The sequence below is a fragment of the Leopardus geoffroyi genome, chromosome B4, assembly GCF_018350155.1.
Source record: "Leopardus geoffroyi isolate Oge1 chromosome B4, O.geoffroyi_Oge1_pat1.0, whole genome shotgun sequence".
Classification (NCBI taxonomy): Eukaryota; Metazoa; Chordata; class Mammalia; order Carnivora; family Felidae; genus Leopardus; species Leopardus geoffroyi.
The window spans coordinates 131,883,975-131,902,130 of NC_059341.1; the positions used below are offsets into that span (position 1 = coordinate 131,883,975).

The window sequence follows — 18,156 nt, forward strand, 5'->3', positions numbered from 1 at the left end:
GGGGATTGGACCAGGACAGCGGGAGGCAGAGGATTGAGTTAACCTTCTGGACTATTAATGCTGTCCCTGAAGAGGCCTGACTCGCTAAGGAAGGAGGTTCCAGCTTCCAAGCAATCCTGCTCCCTGGCTTTCTGCTCTGCCCGGCAGACTGCGGGGTGCGGGCAGAGGATGGGCCTGGGCCCGGGAGGTGGGGGGCACCGCAGCTGGCACGGGCGAGGGTAACGGCGATGGGTACCTCCTGGCCCTGCGCGCGGACGCCACACTCTCATGCTCACTCACGGAGCCTGCGAGACGGCAGCCACCGCCTGGCAGGCGCAGGGAGAGAGCGGCTGACCCCCGTGTCACACACAGCCACTCAGCGCTCAGCGGAGGTGTCACTGGAACCAGTTCTGCTTCCAGAGCAGACACGCTGCAGACTTCAGGGGACAGGGAAGTCACACTGGGGAGCGGGCATGGCGCGTACTAGAGCAGGCTCACAACGGCTCGGCCAGAAGCACCCATTTCCGTCACCCCGCCTATCTCGGGTAGAACGATCAAGACCGGACTAGGAATCCAGAAGCAGCCTCTACAGAGGACCCCTCGGCCCCGGGCATTCGCCACCCCCACTGCGCAGAGCTCCCTGTCCCTCCATAAAAGATGAGAGCGCCCCGCGGGAAGGGACCTGCCACCCCAGCCTGTCTCCCTGCACCTGCACCGGCGGAGCTGGAGTAGCGAGATGGGGGCAAACTCTCGCCAAGGACTCCATCACCAGCCAGCTTACTCTCCCCTTCAGGCCTCGGTGTGCTCATCTGTCATCTGTCAAGTGTCCACACGAGAGCAGCCGGCCTGCCAGCCCCACAGGACTGCCATGAGGATCCAAGGAGAGAAAAAGAAGTTCTCTACGAAGTTAGACTTGAACGGAGACAGGAGCACCGGCCCCGAGCTGGCGGAGCGGGAGGCCAGGGGACTTGGTGTGCCGAGCCCCCGCCCTGTGCCAGGCCCCCCGCCCCCCAGAGGCCCACCGGTGTCCTGTGGCACCCCTTACCTTTCTAGCCACCCCCGCCCCAGGTGACAGATGAGAAACTGAGGCCCAGAGGGGCGACAGGAATGCCTAAATCAGAAAACACAGAGCAGCCCCATGGGCCTGGAAGTAGCAGGCGCTGTCCCCCTGGCTGTGTTGTCACATGCATTTGCACACACACCCTGGCTCTGTGACCTGGCCGGGGCTGACGGAGAACAGGGCCTGCGGGGACAGGGGAAGAGGCGCCCCATATGAAATGTGGGGGGGGGGGGGTAGAGGCGATGCCTCTGTGAGGGGAGGGCGCCTTAAGGAAAGGGGGCCCCACACCCACTTGGGGCACCTGGGAAGGGACCGCTCGCTCAGAGACTCTACCCCCCTCCCCTTGTCACCCCCCCTACAACACAAGGGACATAACCACATTCAGCCACACACCCTCCCGCTGACATCACACAGTCCGGCTGCCGGGGGTGACCCCTCATGCTGCTGTCCCAGTGACGTCACTGGCAGTCTGGAACTGACGTCACACCCACAGGCCCGTGCTGACGTCACACACACTTCTATCTGACACCCCCCCCTTTTGATCGCTCCTCTTTGTTCCTGCCCAGGGGCAGATGGCCCAGGGGACCTCGCCCACGTACCCAGCTCCAGGGTCACGGCTCGCTCCGGACAGACGCCTACAGACAGTGCGTGTGTGTGTGTGTGTGCGTGTGTGTGCGTGCACATTCCTCGTAGGAATCCCACGTATTTGCACACACGTGCAGGCCCACATGCCCTACGGATGGCCTAGACGCAGCATGTCCCACAAGTGCCCACAGGCCACGGGAACAGGTGCGTGAGCCATGCACACACACGTACACAAGCAAATCCTCTCAGCACCCCCCCCCCCAAGATGCGGCTCCCCACATGAAAATGTCCCCCAGTAACTAAACCAGGCAGCCCAGGGGCTGGCAGCTTCCACCGCATTCCTCCAGGTGTTGCTAGCAGCCCCCTCCTCACCCCCCCCCCCCCAGCTTTCCTCCTCCAACAACCTGGCCTGCTGACAGCGACAGCCGCAGCCCGGACACACACACACACACACACACACACACACACACTCTCAGTCCAACACCTGTGTCCCGGCAGGGGGAAGAGGCAGTGCCCTCCAGAGGTAGCCACTGAGGCAGGAGGAGTTGAGGGGGGGAGGGGGGGGATGGAAGGGGCACAGGACGGAGGGAGCGTAAAGCTACAGAAAGTGCCCTCAAGTACCACGATCCTCCTGAGCTAAGCCGAGGGCCAGATCCACCATCGGTTTTCTCGTCTGTCTCCTTGGGCATGCCTGACACACCGTGGCCGCTCCTGTCCTGGACACACGCTTCCCGAGTGCACGCACACACACGCGCACACACACACACACACACACACACACACACACCAGCCTGCGCCCTCCAGACATTCCAAGAAAATCCTGCTGGGGCTATGGACAGTGTGTGTGTGTGTGTGTGTGTGTGTGTGTGTGTGTGTGCAGACAGAGCAGGGCCCATCCCCGCACACAGCCCTGTGGGCACGCAGCACCCTCCCCACGTGCACACACCACCCCACCAGTCAACACGCCCACCCCCCTGCCCCCATCTTCTGCCAGTTGCTGGAGTCCACACATGCACACACACACACACACACACACACACACACACACACACTTACTCACAAACACGCAGCCCGGCAGTGGCCCCAGCCCTGCCAGAGCGCAGTCTACGCCGATTTCTGCTGCTTCCCCGGGGCAGCTCCCTGCTCTCCCTGCTTGACCCACGCCAGCACCGCGGAGACAGGGGGCAAAGCTTTTGCAAGGGTCCCCACCCACCCAGGGGACCCCCACTCCCCGAACCTGGTCCTCTTACCAAATCCACCGCCCTCCTGCGGGTAAAGGGGGTAAAGCCCCACCCTGTCCCCCTCCCCCTGGAGCAGCGCCAATCCAACCCCCCTTACCAGCTGCGAAGACGAATCCCTCGACCCCGGCGGCACTCCATAAGAGAGGGGGGCTAGGGTCCCCGATTCGCGAGGATGGAGGCAGAGAGGTGCCGTGTGGCACGGACTGGTACAGCCGTCCACCATCAAGCCTCTGCACCACCCCCCAAAGATGCTCACCTCACCGACCGTCCTCCGCGTCCTCCCACCCCGTCTCCGTCCACCACCACCAGTTCGCCCGCACAGGGTGGTCCCCCGGGGGGCGGGGGGGATGTCTCACGGCGATCCCCAGACCCGGGAGCCCCTGGGGGTGGCTTTCCCGGTCTCATCCTCCCCCTGCTGTGGTCCCCCCCCCCCCAGCAAGCCCCACCCCCACCGGCGGAGGAAGGGTGCCCTCCGGTCCCAGCCCTCACTCCCACCGCCTCCGGCGGCCGCGGGCGCTCGGATCCGGAGGGATTCACTCACCTCCAGCCCAGCCGGGATCCGGGCCGAGCGCCGCTTCCGGCGGCGGCGGCGGCGGCTGCGGGGCCTGCGCGCGGGTGCGAGTGTGCGCGGCGCCCGGCCGGGGCTCGGTGCGTGTCGTGTGTCTGTGGCGTGGCCCGCGTGTGCGTGTGCGTGTGTGTGTGTGTCTGTGTCTGTGTGTGTGTGTCTGCGAGCCGGCGTGTGCGCGCAGACACCGCCACCCCCGCCTCCCCGTCGCCGCGCCTCTGCCTCGGCGGGGCCCGCCGCCCGGGAGGGGGCCGGGGCGCAGCGTGCGTCAGGGGCCGCGGCCGGCTGTCTGTCCGTCCGCCCTGGCCCGCCCCGGCGCCCGGCGCCCTCCGCAGGCCTTTCCGCAGCGAGACCCCGCCCGCCCCCTCTCCCGGCTGGATCCTTCCACGGACACACGCACACGCACAGACACACGGCCGCGGGGCGGGGGCCGCGCCCGGCTCCAACGCCGCAGCTGCAGCGCCCCGGGAGGCGGCGGCGGCCGCGCGGACCACGGAGCACCCCCCCCCCCCACTCCCGGCCCCTGCCCGGCGCGCCACCGGCCCCCGGCCCCCGGCCCCGCCCGGGCCTCCGGGCCCCGCTCACCCCGCCGGCGCCGGGTCCCGCCGCCGCCTTCGCCAGCGCATGCAACAGCTGGAGGCAAACTTGCCGCGGGGCGGGCCGCCCGAGGTGCGCAGCGCCCCCCAGCGCCAGCCCGAGGGCGCCCGCGGCCCCGACTCCCCCTCCGCCGGCGGCCTCCCCTCCTCACCTCGTCCTGGCCGCCGCGTCCCCGTGCTCCACGGCTGGCAGCCCGAGACGCTGCCGCGTTCCCATTTTACGGGCGGGCCAACTGAGGCTCGGGGAGAGGAGCGACTCGCCCAAGGTCACACGGCGAGCTTGACCCCAGCGACGGTGTTAGGTTAGACTCCAGATCTCTACCCTTGTGCAAGGGTTTTGGCGGCCGCTCACTACCCTTCACCCCACCCCCAGACGCTTCTTAGGCCCCGGCCCCTTCCCGGCCAACGTCCCCGCACACCTGTGCCACCCGCCAGGGGGTAGAAGCTAGAGAGAGGAGGTGGCGGATGCAGAAATCAAGCTCTGGCATCGGGGCCTGTACCCCTGCACTTGGGCACGCAGGCATCTGGTGGGGAGACTCAGGCGCCTTCTCTCGACCCAGGAGCCACAAACCCACACGCGGGAGCCCTGCCTGGAGCAGGTGCTCTGCGTCTCTCTCACTTTTATGGGGACGCATGCGCCAGTGCCTGTCCTCAGGTGGTGCACAGCAGAACGTCAAGTTCAGGCCGCAGGAAGGCGCAGCGGGAGCATCTCATCCAGGCCAGGAATGGCAGCACCTCCCTGGAAGGAGCCACTGCCTCCGCTGCATCTTGACGGATGAGTAGTAGCTGGTCAGCTGAAGAAGGTAGAGAGGCCGTGGGAACAGCATGTGCAAAGGCACAGAGGCATGAAACAGTCTGGTGTGTGTGTGTGTGTGTGTGTGTGTGTGTGTGTGTGCAGGGAACTCCACGGAGTTGGGTATTACTGGAGCAGAAAGAACGTCTGTTCAGAAATTCCTCCCTCCTGTCAACTGAGAACACAAGAGCAGGTCCAGGAGGGGACCAGAGCTGGGACGCAGGCCACTGTTATCTCCCAGACAACACCGTGTTCCGCCACCACTGCCCTCTGCGACTGCACTCCAGGCCGCCTAGCACACTCCTATCCACCCTTCAAGGCCCCTCACTGCAGATCCAAACAAGTCATTATGCTGTGTGTGCCCTCTAAACTGAGCCCTCCTGGAGGGCAAGGGCTGTACGGACCGCGTCGTAAGTTCCCGGCACAGGGCTGGGCACCAAGCAGGGTCCCAGCCCAAAGTCCTCCGGGGAAAAAATCTTTCCCCACCGCCCCGCCCACCTCGGGAGCAGACACAATGGCCCTTGCGCCCTCTGGCGGATATAGCGCGAAACTGCAGAGAGCTCCCTCTTCTGTGACACCGGCTCTCGCGCGCAGAAACTTCCCAAGAGGTGGGCACTGGCGAGGGCCACCTAATCCGCTCGGGCTCAAGGGACTGAGCCATGATCTCAAGGAATACCAGGCAGCGGGCGGTCACACGGCCTCTTCCCGCTCTGCTTTTGTGACTTTCCCAGCCATTTGCCCAGGGGCAGGTCACAGCCCCCTCTGGGCCTCAGCTTCCCTTCGATGAAATGAGAACGACAAAAGCCCCCCCTGTCCCCAGCACGATGCTGGGCTCACCACACGAGCACCCCCTTTCCCCTGGGGACCTCCAGGTCTGCCTGGTTTAGCTCTGGTGCTTTTGAGCTCCAAAATGTTCTAAGACTCTCCCCCCTGGGGATTGCCCTCACTAGGCAGACATAAACCGGAAAGCCTTTTAAACTCTTAACTGAGTCACTGCCACTAAATAGAAGACGGAGTTGGCCTGGGCTAAGCGAGGGTCGTGGCGGATCACGCTATCTGGACACCCGGTTGGGCCTTCTCCAGACCAGCGCTGTCTGGTAGAATTTTCTGTGATGGTGGGAGCGTTATATCTGCACTGTCCAAAAGAGTGGTCACTAACCACAGGTGGCTATTGAGTGCTCGCGGTTGTGGCTGCTGTGGCTGAAGAACCGCATTTTTAATTTTTGTTTTATTAAGTTAGATTTGAATAGCCGTATGTGGTTAGTGGCTACCCATGTTGGATAGTGCGGGTCCAGAAAGACAGCAATCTCCTCGCCAAAATAGAGCCCATAGAGAGCTCTCTCTCCCTCTCTCTCTCTCTCCCACACACACACACACACACACACACACACACCCCACCCTGAGCCCCCTGGCCAGGGTTATGATAAGGAGACTGCCTAGAATCTAAGTGGGCAGGTAAGGTTGAGACAAATGTGGGCAGCAACATGCCCATCTGTGCCCATGGTCACTGTCCTAGGTTAGGCCTTGCCATCTTTCACCTGGACACCTGCAACAACCCTCCTCCTCACCCTCCAATAGCTCTCGTGCAATGATGCCATGCGTGTCCCGTCTCAGGACAGTGCAAATGATTGGCAGCAGCTGCCTGGGCCCTCCCTCTGCAGGAAGTGTCATGATCAACTGGTGATGTCTGCCTCCCAAAGTCCTTAACTTGCCCAAAGAAAGCCCTCTGCAGTCAGGCCTTTCCCGACCCCCTCCAGCATCTTCCCGTATCACCCCACGTGCGCTCCGGGTCCCAGCAACACCAATACCCGCCCTTTCCAGAACATTCCATGAAACTCTCACCCCGTGCTTTCCACGCCATTTGTGCTTTTGATGCTGTTCCTCCCTCAGCCGGGAAGCCTTTCCTCCTCTCCTATGGCCTCCCCACCTGTCTGCTTCCAGTCTTTAACCAGGTGCTGCTCATAGACCACCACCTCTATGAAGCCTCCCCTGACCACCCCTAAGCGGAGCTGGTCAAGCTGCTTCTTCCTCCACTGGTTCCCGGAACGTGTGTAGGTCTGAATGACAGCATGCGTCACGTCGTACTACTAAGCCTTCTCACTCTCCCCTCCCACCCACACCGAATTTTCCTCCCTCCCTACCGCCACGGACAGCCTCCCAAGGGCTAGTTGAGTCATCGGCGGAGTGATACGTGAACGGGGAAAACGAGCAAAGCAGAACCATCCCGGAAGCCTCAGTGCCAGATGAGAGGCAGGTACTTCCGGCTGCCTGGACCCCTGTCCTGAATCCCTGAATGCCTGTTTTGGAATCTTCCAGAGGTGGTCGGAAGCGCCCTCTAACCGCACCCCAACGAGTGCCCCTTCCCCCCCCCCCCCACCCGAGTTGACCAGATGTGGCTCACGTCCAAATGAGCCCAACGCCCGGGCCGCGTCACCGCGAGGACGTGTCTTCCGGACGCTCTTCCCTTTTTGCAGGGCTTAGAGAAGACAGCAGTAAGAGTTAGGAGCACACGCGGACTAAAAGCTTCCTGCGCTGTTTCAGGTTGAACGGCAAGATCTACCCCTTTGGACTTAGATGAATTGCTTTCCGCTCCGTCCACATGGCATTTTGAGTTGATTAAGAAAATTAGGTTAAGCAATTCTTTTAGAGAAACACGCAGACACCAGAGTGTGTATGGGGTGTCACATTCCTGGTTTGGATCCAGACCAAAATTCAGATTTTCTGCCGTGCCTCCGATGCGAGAACGGAGGCTACCATCACGAGAGACAAGAACCAGTGATGAGAGACAGAACCCAGGAGGGAAAAACTGAAGCTTCCCCCCCCCCCTGCTAAAACCTCTGCCCCTTGCCCACCATGGAGCCATCCCAATGGCTATGAAGACAAGAAGACTGAGCTTCTCAGGAAGGAGAGTCCTTTTTTTTTTTTTTTTAATTTTTTTCAATGTTTCTTTATGTTTGAGAAAGAGAGAGAGAGATCAGGGGAAGGGCAGAGAGAGAGGGAGACACAGAATCAGAAGCAGGCTCCAGGCTCTGAGCTGTCAGCACAGGGCCCGATGTGGGACTCAAACTCACGAAACGTGAGATCATGACCTGAGCCGAAGATGGATGCTTAACCGAGGGAGCCACCCAGGCACCCCGGGGGAGTCCTTTACATAGGGATGTTTTGCTTTGCTGTGACAGGTCAGGAGCTGGGGGGGGGGGGCGGCGGGAGTTGGGAATCACAGGTCAGGAGGTGAGATACAGGGGAGCCCCCAGAGAAGCCTTGGTTGTGAAGGAATTTGGGAGAACACACACATTTCCCAAAGGGATTTTTAAGTCATTTCGCTGTGGAGTGTGCAATATAATCCCCCTTTCCCCGCTTCAACCTCCCCAACCACCTTCCATAGTTGCTTTAGAAAAGTCTACAGGTTTGGGGCACCTGGGTGGCTCAGTCAGTTGAGCGACTGACTCTTGGTCTCAGCTCAGGTCATGATCTCACAGTTTGTGGGTTTGAGCCCCTCGTCCAGCTCTGCGGGATTCCCTCTCCCTCTCTCTCTCCCCCTCCCTCGCTCACACTCTGTCTCTCTCTCTCAAACGAATAAATAAAAACTTTTTAAAAAAAGTCTACATGCTTATCATATTAGTCGTCTGTTACTGTGCAACTCCGTGGCTCAAAATTCAGTGGCTTACATCAGCAAAAAAAAAAAAAAGAAAAAGAAAAAAAGAAACGGCTATTATCACACGGCGGCCGTGGTCAGGAACTTGGGACCGGGCGATTCTTGCTTGAGAAATCTCGGAAGATTGAATCATTGCTGGGGCTGCACTCATCTGAAGGCTGGACTGGGGCTGGGGGATCTGCGGCTAAGGTGGGTCATCCCCGTGGCTGACGAGTTGGTGCTGGCGGTTGGCGGGAGGCCTCAGTTTGTGTCCCATGGACCTCTCGCCAGGACTGCTCAAGCATCCTCCCAGCATGGCGGCTGCTTCCCCCCCAGAGCGAGAACAAAGAGGAAGCCACAATGTCTTGTATGACCTAAACTCAGCAGTTATGCGTTCTCAATGTTTGCAATTTCCTGTCGGTTACACAGGTCTGCCCTGGTCGTTGTGGGAGAGAACCACACAGGGTATGAATGTCAGGAGGAAGGTACCAGCGGCAGCCATCTTGGCGGCCAGTGGGGTTGAGATCAATCAGCCATATTTGGGGAAAGGGAGAGAGTTCTGCATCCAGACTAGCAAAGGTGAAAACAGAATTTGGCGGGTGGATATCAGAGCCGGGGAACCGCATTCCATAGGATTCTATGATTCTGAGAGTCTGGAGTCCTCATATCCATGAATCAAGGGCAGCTCAAAGTTAATGGGGCATGAAGAATGTACACACAGTTCCCGATGAGTCTAGACTAGAGGCCGGCTGGATGTGTGGGCCCCTTGAGAGGGGGCCTGTGAGGGCCAAGGCCACACTCCACGGGATATTTTGAAGCGTTCACGGGGAGACCCTTTGACCCAGCGATCTAATTATGGGAGGTCTCTCAGGGAAGTTCACTAAGGGTGCTGGTGGCACCCTGCCTGCCTGCCTTGGAGCTGAGATTCCTGGGTAGTGAGGTTGGCTCAGCCGTGTCCCATCTGGTCTGTGCCCTGGGTGCCCAGCCACTCACCAGGCACAGGGAGAGTGCTCTGGGAGGGTCCTCCTGAGCTGGCCCACCCAGTGGTGCAAGGGTCAGACAGGCAGCCTGCTCTACCCCAGGTAGGGTCTGCTTGCATGTGACAGATCACCTCCCCCCCAGCCTTCTGTGCCAGGAGTCATTTCTGAGACACCGCCACCCCCCCCCCCCCAGGAAGAGCCGGAAGGGGATGAGGGGAGGTTCAGGCTCTGTGCCTCTGATTCCTGCTGCCCATTAGCCAGAGGCTGCTGAGCTCCACACTGTCAAGGTGTGTGCTATTTGGGTCCCAGCACCCTTACATGGGGCTTCAGAATTCTGCCGTCCAGGGACTCTGCTGGAGCCTCATGCCGGGGTCCTGCAGCCAGAGCAGGGGGTGGGGACAGGGATGTGAGTCTCAGCTGGCTCAGCGGCCACCAGGTCAGCCAGGCAGCCTGCATTATTAAGCCATCTATCTGGCTCTGCCCAGAGGGATGCTGCGGGTGGGGGTAGACTCACTGGCACTGCCTGGGTCCGGAACTGGGGCAGCCGGAGGCCCCTGGGATCTGGAGGCCACCAGCCTCGTGGCCAGGCTTCTCACTACTGACCTGCCGCCGGGCTCCGAGGCGCGGGAGGCTGCAGGGACCGGAGAGGCGCTGACTGGCCGCTTTCTTCGCGTTCTTTCCCTGCTCGACAACTTCCCGGCTCTGATTCCGCGGGGTAGAGTGCCAACTCCTTACACTAGCATCTGGAGTTTTCCGCAACCTGGCCACATTCTACCTAGAATCAGAATCGTGGCTCAAGATGGGAGGGGAAGGGGGGGAGGAAATTTACTCTGTCTTTCAGGCTCGATGTCAAGTGTTCCCCATGAATTCAAGTCTCCGTGGGGGCAGCTGGGGGGGCTCAATCAGTTAAGCGGCTGACTTGGGCTCAGGTCATGATCTCACGGTTCGTGAGTTCAAGCCCCGCATCAGGCCGGCAGCGACAGTGTGGCCCCTGCTTGGGATTCTCTCTCTCTCTCTCTCTCTCTCTCTCTCTCTCTCTCTCCCTCTCTCTGCCCCTCCCCAACTTGTGCACACGCTCTCTCTCTCCCTCCCCCTCTCTCCAAATAAATAAACTTTTTTTTTAAAGTTTGAAGTCTCAGTGAGCAGCGACAACAATCCTACGAGGTGCTTATTGTTATTACACCCATTTTACTGATGAGGCTCAGAGATGCTGAGCAGTTTGACCAAGATTTCACGGAGAAGGAAAAGCAACACCACAATTCACCCAGGTTTTCCTGCTGATGGAACCGTGTTGCAGCCACAGGATTTGGGGGTGGGGGGCGGATTTTAGGCTGGTAGTCCCGTTCTTAGCCTTTATATTTGATTGTTCTCTCAGCCTAAAATCTGGGTGTCTCGAGGTCCCTGTGGGCGAGAGAGTAGCTGTGTGGCCCCAAGGCTCTGTGGGAAACGGAACGTACCAAGTTACTCAGACCCAAACCCAGATGCCACCTTGATGGTGCCTGGGCTCCCCGCAAACCGGATCCTTCAACAACTCCTGTCAGCTCTGCCTCCCAAGTGTATCCTACACCCAGCCCCTTCCATTGCCACACAGCAAGGGGAGGGTCTCTCCTCTCTGTTCACCCAGAAGCTCTCATGCGGGAGGCACATCACAAAACGTTTGGGAAAGAAAATGATCAAGTTCATGGCTGAGGGCACAGATGAGGGTGGGAAGGAAGCGCCATCAGAGGAGGAAAGCGGCTGTCTGGGAGGGCAGGAAGGTGAGTGAATTCACCCCGCTCCCTGCCAGCCTGACAGGGGCACAGGGGCACGCAGGCAGGGCACCTGGAAGGGACAAGATACAGAGGCGTGACATGGCCAGGACGGCAGGGGACAACTGGGACGCGGGAAGGCCACCCAGGACGCTGTCTCGTCCCTCCTGGGACTCTGCAAGGTCCTTCCCAGCCCAGGTCCGGGCGCCCAGGCAACATAAGCTCTGCGCGCGCCCCGGATTTCCCGGGTGGTGTCTCTCCCTTCCTGGACCACAGCCCAGACCTCAGATAAAAGAGTGTCGTCTGCCTTTGCTTACCCACGAAAATCCTTCGGGTTGCTCTGCCTGTGGCTTTCTCTCCAGCTTCCCCCAAATCTCCTGCTTCCCCCCAACCCTCTATCACTTCCTCACTTGGGACCCGTGGAACCAGGTCCCCCAGCGCCCTCATTTTACCCCCAGCACAACCACTAGACAAGCCTTGGCCTCCCCGACACCAAATACACCGGGTTTCCCTGGGTCTGACCAGGCCGGCGTGGGGAATTTCAGCGGAGGGAATTTTCTGCCAGAGGCCCCGTTCCGTTTCCTCCTCCCGGGTGCCTTGGGGGTGATGGGGGCAGAGCCCTAACAGCGGCACGCTTCGGCCCCCAGCACCACACTTCGGCCCCCAGCACCGAGAGAAAGAGGCCCCCCTGCGCAGGGCCTGGGGGTGGGTAGGTATGTGTGAAGTCAGGGGGCCGTGTGGGAGCCGGGAGGGGAACAAGGCACGTGTCAAGGCCACAGCCAAGCAGGCTGCGTTCCGGGCAGGCCCCAGATCCCTGGGGAGGGTACCAACACCCCCCCACCATTTATAGCACGGCTGCTATAAAGCGACTATGAAGCGAAGGGATTAGTCAGGACTCATTGGTTGCCAGTGACAGAAACCCAACCCCAGGCCCAGGCTGCACTGGCTTAAACTCGAAAGGAGAGATACGTGGGCTCCCATAACAGGGCAGGCTGGGGAGGCTCGGCCTGGGGAGGACTGGGAGAGGCCATCTTGAATGCCATCAGCATTCTTTCCACCTCTCTCTCTCTCTCTCTCGTTTAGTTCTTTCGGGACGGAGTCCCCCCAGCCCCGGGCTGACAGCCTCCCAGATTCACGGGGAGACAGGGAGAGCCTCGCTTCCCCTTCCAAACTGAGCAATCCTAGGGGAGGACTCTGATTGGCCCAGCGTGGGTCACCTGCTTACCCCCTGGACCAATCGCTGTGGCCAGGACGAGGAGGGCAAGTTAATGGCCCAGCCTGGGTCAGGCATCCGCACCCTTGTCACCAGGGGAGGGCCCGTCAGCAGAAGAATTGGAGGAGGGAGGGACACTGGGCCGACACAAGCGAGAGCAGCAGGGCCGGTTTTGTGTGTGTTTAATAAACATCTTATTGGGGAATAATTTTAGAGTTGGAGGGGGGAAAAATGCAAAGGGAGCACAGAGGGCTTTGCTGTATACCTCCCCCCCCCCCCCCCCCCCCCCGCTTCTCCTGACGTTAACGTCTTACGTAACCACAGCACGTTTGTCAAAATTAAGAAATTAGCCCTGGTAGGTTGCTGCGGCCCCAACTCCGGACTTCACGTAGATTCGCCCGTCTGTCCGCTGACGTCCTTCTTCTGTTCCAGCATCCCGACCCCAAGACCACATTGCATTCAGTCCTCACGTCCCCGGAGTCTTCTCTGCTCTCCCGGCGGGTTCCCGTTCTTCCCTTGCTTTTCATGACCTTGGCAGTTTTGAAGGGTGCCGATCAGGTGTTCTGTCACAGGTCCCTCAACTGGGGCTCATCTGATGTTTTCTCGCACCGTGGGTCATGGGGCGGGGAGAAGAGCACAGAGCTGTGACGCCCTTGTCACCCGCTGTCTATTGGGGGGTCCGTGACATCCACATGACTGGCGATGCCAACCTTGATCACTTGGGTAAGGTGGGGCCTTACCTCCATTTTACGGAGGGGGAAACTGAGGCTTGGAAGGGCTAAGCGGCTTGCTTGCTTTAGAACGAGTGGTGAGACAGACCGTCAACCAGTCCTGTCTGGCTCCCACTATCCCACAGTTCCCAGGAGTTTTAGACAGGGAAACTGAGGCAGGAGCCCAGCTCTAGGCATGGGAAGGTGAGAAGGGCTCACCATGGAATCTTCTTGAGGCTTGTAGCAAGAAGACAGAGACCAAGAATTCTCCTTGCGGGGCACCTGGGTAGCTCAGTCGGTTGAGCATCTGACCCCTGATTTCGCCTCAGGTTGCGATCTCAGGGTCGTGGGATCGAGCCCTGCTCAGCATGGAGCCTGCTTGAGATTCTCTCTCTCCCTCTCTCTCTCTCTCTCTCTCCGTCCTTTGCCCCTCTCCCCCGCTTGCACTCTCTCTCTCACTCAAAACAAAAACAAAAAATTCTTCTCGCAGGTGTGAGGCCCTGTGGGGACGGGCCTAGGAGACCCCCGGAGACTCTAGCCAGCAGGGGCAGAGAAAGGAGACAGGCTGGCACAAAGACAGGGGCTCAGCCAGGTAGGAAAAATGAAGGGGGGAGGGAATGGTAAGTATGACCAGGCCACAGCAATCCGGGAAGGCTCCCGGGAAGAGAAGGCTGAGAACAGTGAAGGCAGCTTAAGTGCGAGGGCTGTCGCAGGAGACGGGAGAGCAAAGTGTTTATAAAACCATGGGCGGTAGCCTCCAACAAGACTGGGTTCGGTCTCTTGCATACGGCCGCCTGAAGAGGGGTCTTGGGCAAGTGGCCGCCTCCCAAGATGCTTTGGGGCTTTCTGTCTCCCGGGCTCTGCCTGCCCTGCTCCCCCGAAATGCTCATTCCCGCACCGGCCGTCGGACCACTCCATGCTGGACCAGCCACATTCTTCGCAGGGCCCAGCAACAAGCGAAAATCTGGAACCCCTTCCCGTGTTCAAAAACGATCAAGACTTTCAGGACGGTGAGGCAGGACCCGACACCACGCGCGGGGTCCTTCAAGGTGGGGGGTGATGGCACGGGTCACATGCCCAGGAAGCTGAGCCGGTTCCCAGCCCTCCGTGACCACCCTGACCCGGAGATCCGATGGCCGTATTTTCTCTACGGTCTTTTGGCCATTAATCCCTGGCACCGCTGGGGCCGTCGTGGCTGTTCTGCCCTCACGTGATTTGTCCTTGTCTCACCCTGGGCGGAAGGCTGGGTGAGGTGAACTCCAAGGTGCTCCCGACCGTTCGATCTGATGTCCTTTAATTTTATGGCTTTAATATCTCCTGTCGGGAAGCTTCCGAGCTCCCGTGTCTAAGATGCCAAGAGTCGTGGGGTCAGGGCTTCCCTCGTGTGGTGTCGAAATCCCTGCCGTCCCCAGGCAGGGCTCAGGCGTTAGACGAGAAAGTAACTGTGGCAAGGATTTCAGTCACTTGTGGTTTTGCAAATTTGAAACGTGAAATTAACTGTGGATCTTTGTGGAAATCGCTGGGTTCTAGAAAAGTGCCACGTGTCTCCCAAAGTCCGTCGGTCTGTGACGGTGGGTCCGAAGGGTCCCAACCTTCCCTCAACCGGGTGCTTGTCAGCCTGGCTGGCCCAGTTTTACATTTCACGCCTTACTCCTCCTTTGGTGTCATTTTATTTATTTTATTATTATTATTATTTTTTTAATGTTTATTTTTGAGAGCGAGAGAGACAGCGTGAGCGGGGCAGGGGCAGAGAGAGAGAGGGAGACCCAGACTCAGGCTCCAGGCTCCTGAGCGCTCAGGACAGAGCCCCACGCGGGGCTCGAACTCACGGACCACGAGATCCTGACCCGAGCCGAAGTTGGACGCCCAACTGACTCAGCCCCCCGGGCGCCCCCATTCCTGCTCACTTGTTAACTTTGCTTCCCCAACCCCTTTGTGGTCAAGAGGCGGGACATTAGAGTCGTCAGCCGGCCTGCACGCATCTCTTACTTCTGCCAGGAAAACATGTGCAGCTCACGGCATCTCTCTGGGGCTCAGTTTCCTCATCCGAACATTCGAGACTGAATTAGCCCCGTGTCTTTGGTTACTACTCTGGCTTAAAACTTCTAGCGGTGGGGAAAAAAACCCACCACTGTCTGACTCTGCTCCCAGTTGTGTGGGGCAGGAAGCCCGGAAGGGCTCAGCCGGGCAACTCTCGCTTGGGGTTTTGATGTGGGTGCAGTCAGATGCCATCTGGGGCGGCCGTCGCCGTCACAGCGGGGCTGTGTGGCGTGTCCGGGGTGGCTGGCTCACACGGCTGGCCTCTGGTGCCTGCCGTAGTTTGGCGGCCGTGCTAGAGCCGGTGACCGAAGCGCTTTACCGCCATCATGGCAGCTGGGCTTTTTCCAGAACGAGTGTCCCGGGAGCCAGCAGCTCCGCGGCCTTTTCGTACCTGGCCTTAGAAATCACAGCCCATCGCTTCCACGGCTTTCCGTTGGTGATGAGCGCGTCACTTCACTCTGGCCCAGATTGAAGGGGAAAAGACACAGATGCTGCTCCTTAAATAAAAGTGTCCAGAAACTTGGGAGCGGGTTTCAAAACCGGCACGATACGGGGCACCTGGGTGGCTCGCTCGGTGAAGCGTTCCGCTTCGGCTCAGGTCACGATCTCTCGGTGCGTGAGTTCGAGCCCCCACGTCGGGCTCGGTGCTGACGGCTCGGAGCCTGGAGCCCGCTTCCGATTCTGTGTCTCCCTCTCTCTCTGCCCCGCCCCGACGCATGCTCTCTCTCTCGAAAATAAATAAACATTAAAAAAAAAAAAAAAAAAAACCCTGTCACAATACACACAAAGCACTTGGAACAGCGCTGGGCACCCAGGAAGAACTTAAACGTGTTTGCTGTTGGATCATAGCCCCACATGACGAAAATGGGCCGGTCATACAAAATGGTCTGTTGAAACACTGAAGTAGGGGTGAAGGTATTAACAAAAATTCTCCACTTCAGAATAAGGCGTGACCATCGATTGTGAACAGGAATTTGATTACGCCTGTGGAATGTGCTGGTGTGGAGGCGTAGGATTTCGCACAAGAAAAGAGGAAAAGTAAAAACAGGAAATACAGCCCTTAAATACCTGCACGAGGGATTGCGTCATACCCCGGGCCAGTGTGGGGTCTCTTATGTCACGTTGTCCGGCCAGGTGCCCGGGGGCGAGCCTCTGAAGTTTGCACATCTTTTTCCCCCCAAAGCAATCAAGGCGTCGCTCTGGGAACCCACGGGAGTGTTTCTGGAGCGAGCACAAAATAAAGCTTTCCGGCACGAAATTGATGACTTCCGTCACTAAAGGCAGAGAAGGGACCAAGAGCACAGAGGCGTTACTCAAAGACGCTCGCCTCGTGGAAAAGCCAGGTAGAAGCTATTCTTTTGTCGGGAAATTTACAGACCCAGCCACACGGTGAATGACAAGTCAGAGAGAACAGGTTCAATGACGTTATCTTTCATCCAGTGACACTCTAGGGAGTGTGGGCGTGGTCGGGACAGTTAGTGGCCAACGATGGAGAAGATGGGTAGTTCTCGCACATACGTGCTGGTAGTTATTCCCCTTCTCTCTTTTTCTTCTGCAGACACAGAAACTTTCCTGGATACATAGCTGCCCAGATAAAGGCTACATTTTATTTCCCAGTTGACCGTGCAGACTGGCATGGCCACGTGACGGGATTCTAGCCAAGGAAATGAGAGCAGAGACAAGCGGTGCCATTTCCTATTCCTGCGTACCTCTCCTTTTGTTTTCCTGCCCTTTTCCCCGGGGCTGGAATGTGGTTGCAATGGCAGGAGCTGGAGCAGCCATCTTAAACCAGGTAGGCGAGCCACCTGCAGGTTGAGGAAGGCAGGTAATACCATAAAAAGCTGCAACCTATCAGCATGGGTCCCATCGTGCTCAGACTGTTGTCTCGGAGAAAAGTACCTTTCTATCTTATCTCAGTCACGGTTATTCAGGCTTTTGTTACAGCACACCTGTGTCCTCAGGAACGCATCTTTAATTTACTATAAGCATCTGTGGCTCGAGTTTTTCCAACACCCGCAGCCTGATCTGCCCCTATGTGAGGGAAGTGTCCTCCATAATGTCTTTGGGCCCCAAATAAATTACTCAACACGGGTGCTGCAGAGGAGGGCATTTTTTGGTTACGTCGATAACTTCGCGAGCCACGGCGCAGACTGGAAGGGGCCGCTGAGATCAGGACTGACTCTCGGCCACCACGTAGGCTGCAAGGAAGGGTGCGAGCTACGTGGATGGAGGCACCTGCTAGGGAATGCCTGCGCTCACAGCGTATTCACACCGAGCGGCTGGCAGGCGACAATGTGCTTCCTGGTCTTCATTTGGTGCTGAGAGAAATCGAGAAAATTACAAGTGCGATCAAGCCAAGGCCACCGAGTGGACGTCTTTTGAGCCAGCTGTCAGCAGAGATGGGCCGCACAGAAGTCTGCCTTTCCAACCTGAGCAACTCTCACTGTCGAATGAAGGTGCACGTCAAGTTTTTTTAAATGAGGGACAAGAGGGGGGACCTGGGGGGCTCAGTCGGTTAAGCGTCCGACTTTGGCTCAGGTCATGATCTCACAGTTCGTGGGTTCGAGCCCCGCGTCGGGCTCCGTGCTGTCAATGCAGAGCCCGGAGCGTGTTTTGAGTTCGGTCTCCTTCTCTCTCTGCCCCTCCCCCACTCGTGCTCTGTCCCTGTCTCTAAAAAATAAATAAACGTGAAAAAAATTTTATCATTCTGTATCATACAATATTTTTATAATCTTATAACTAGTATTTTTAATAATGATAATAAACTAAAATGGGGGACAAGATTCAAAGTCTTCCTCTGTGGACACGACAAAACCAACGTAACCCATCCCTTTGATTTTAAGAAACATGAGTTGGCCATACAAGTCAGCGCCTGGGATAATCGGATTCTGCCGCCTTGGGGCTAAATTCCCATTTTCACATCTGATAAAAAGATACCAGGGTTTTGAAAGACCGATTGTGGGACAAATTTCTTGATTCCCCCACGGCCTGAGTCTGTCCCAGCACTGGGCG

At 58.5% G+C, this 18,156-nt stretch overlaps 1 protein-coding gene across 4 annotated transcripts in view; it reads right to left on the minus strand.

Annotated features, from left to right (window-relative positions):
* ELFN2 (extracellular leucine rich repeat and fibronectin type III domain containing 2) overlaps positions 1–18,156 on the minus strand; it is a 77,770-nt gene that overhangs the window by 50,400 nt on the left and 9,214 nt on the right. For 2 of the 4 annotated variants that reach the window (XM_045467299.1, XM_045467293.1), the window contains exon 1: positions 3,407–3,801. The exons of 1 other annotated variant lie outside the window; for it this stretch is intronic. The gene's annotated coding sequence lies outside the window, so the exon portion shown is untranslated. Of the gene's footprint in view, positions 1–3,406; positions 3,802–6,661; positions 6,864–18,156 lie in introns of those variants that run through there. One more of the 4 variants, XM_045467300.1, reaches the window with a different exon arrangement.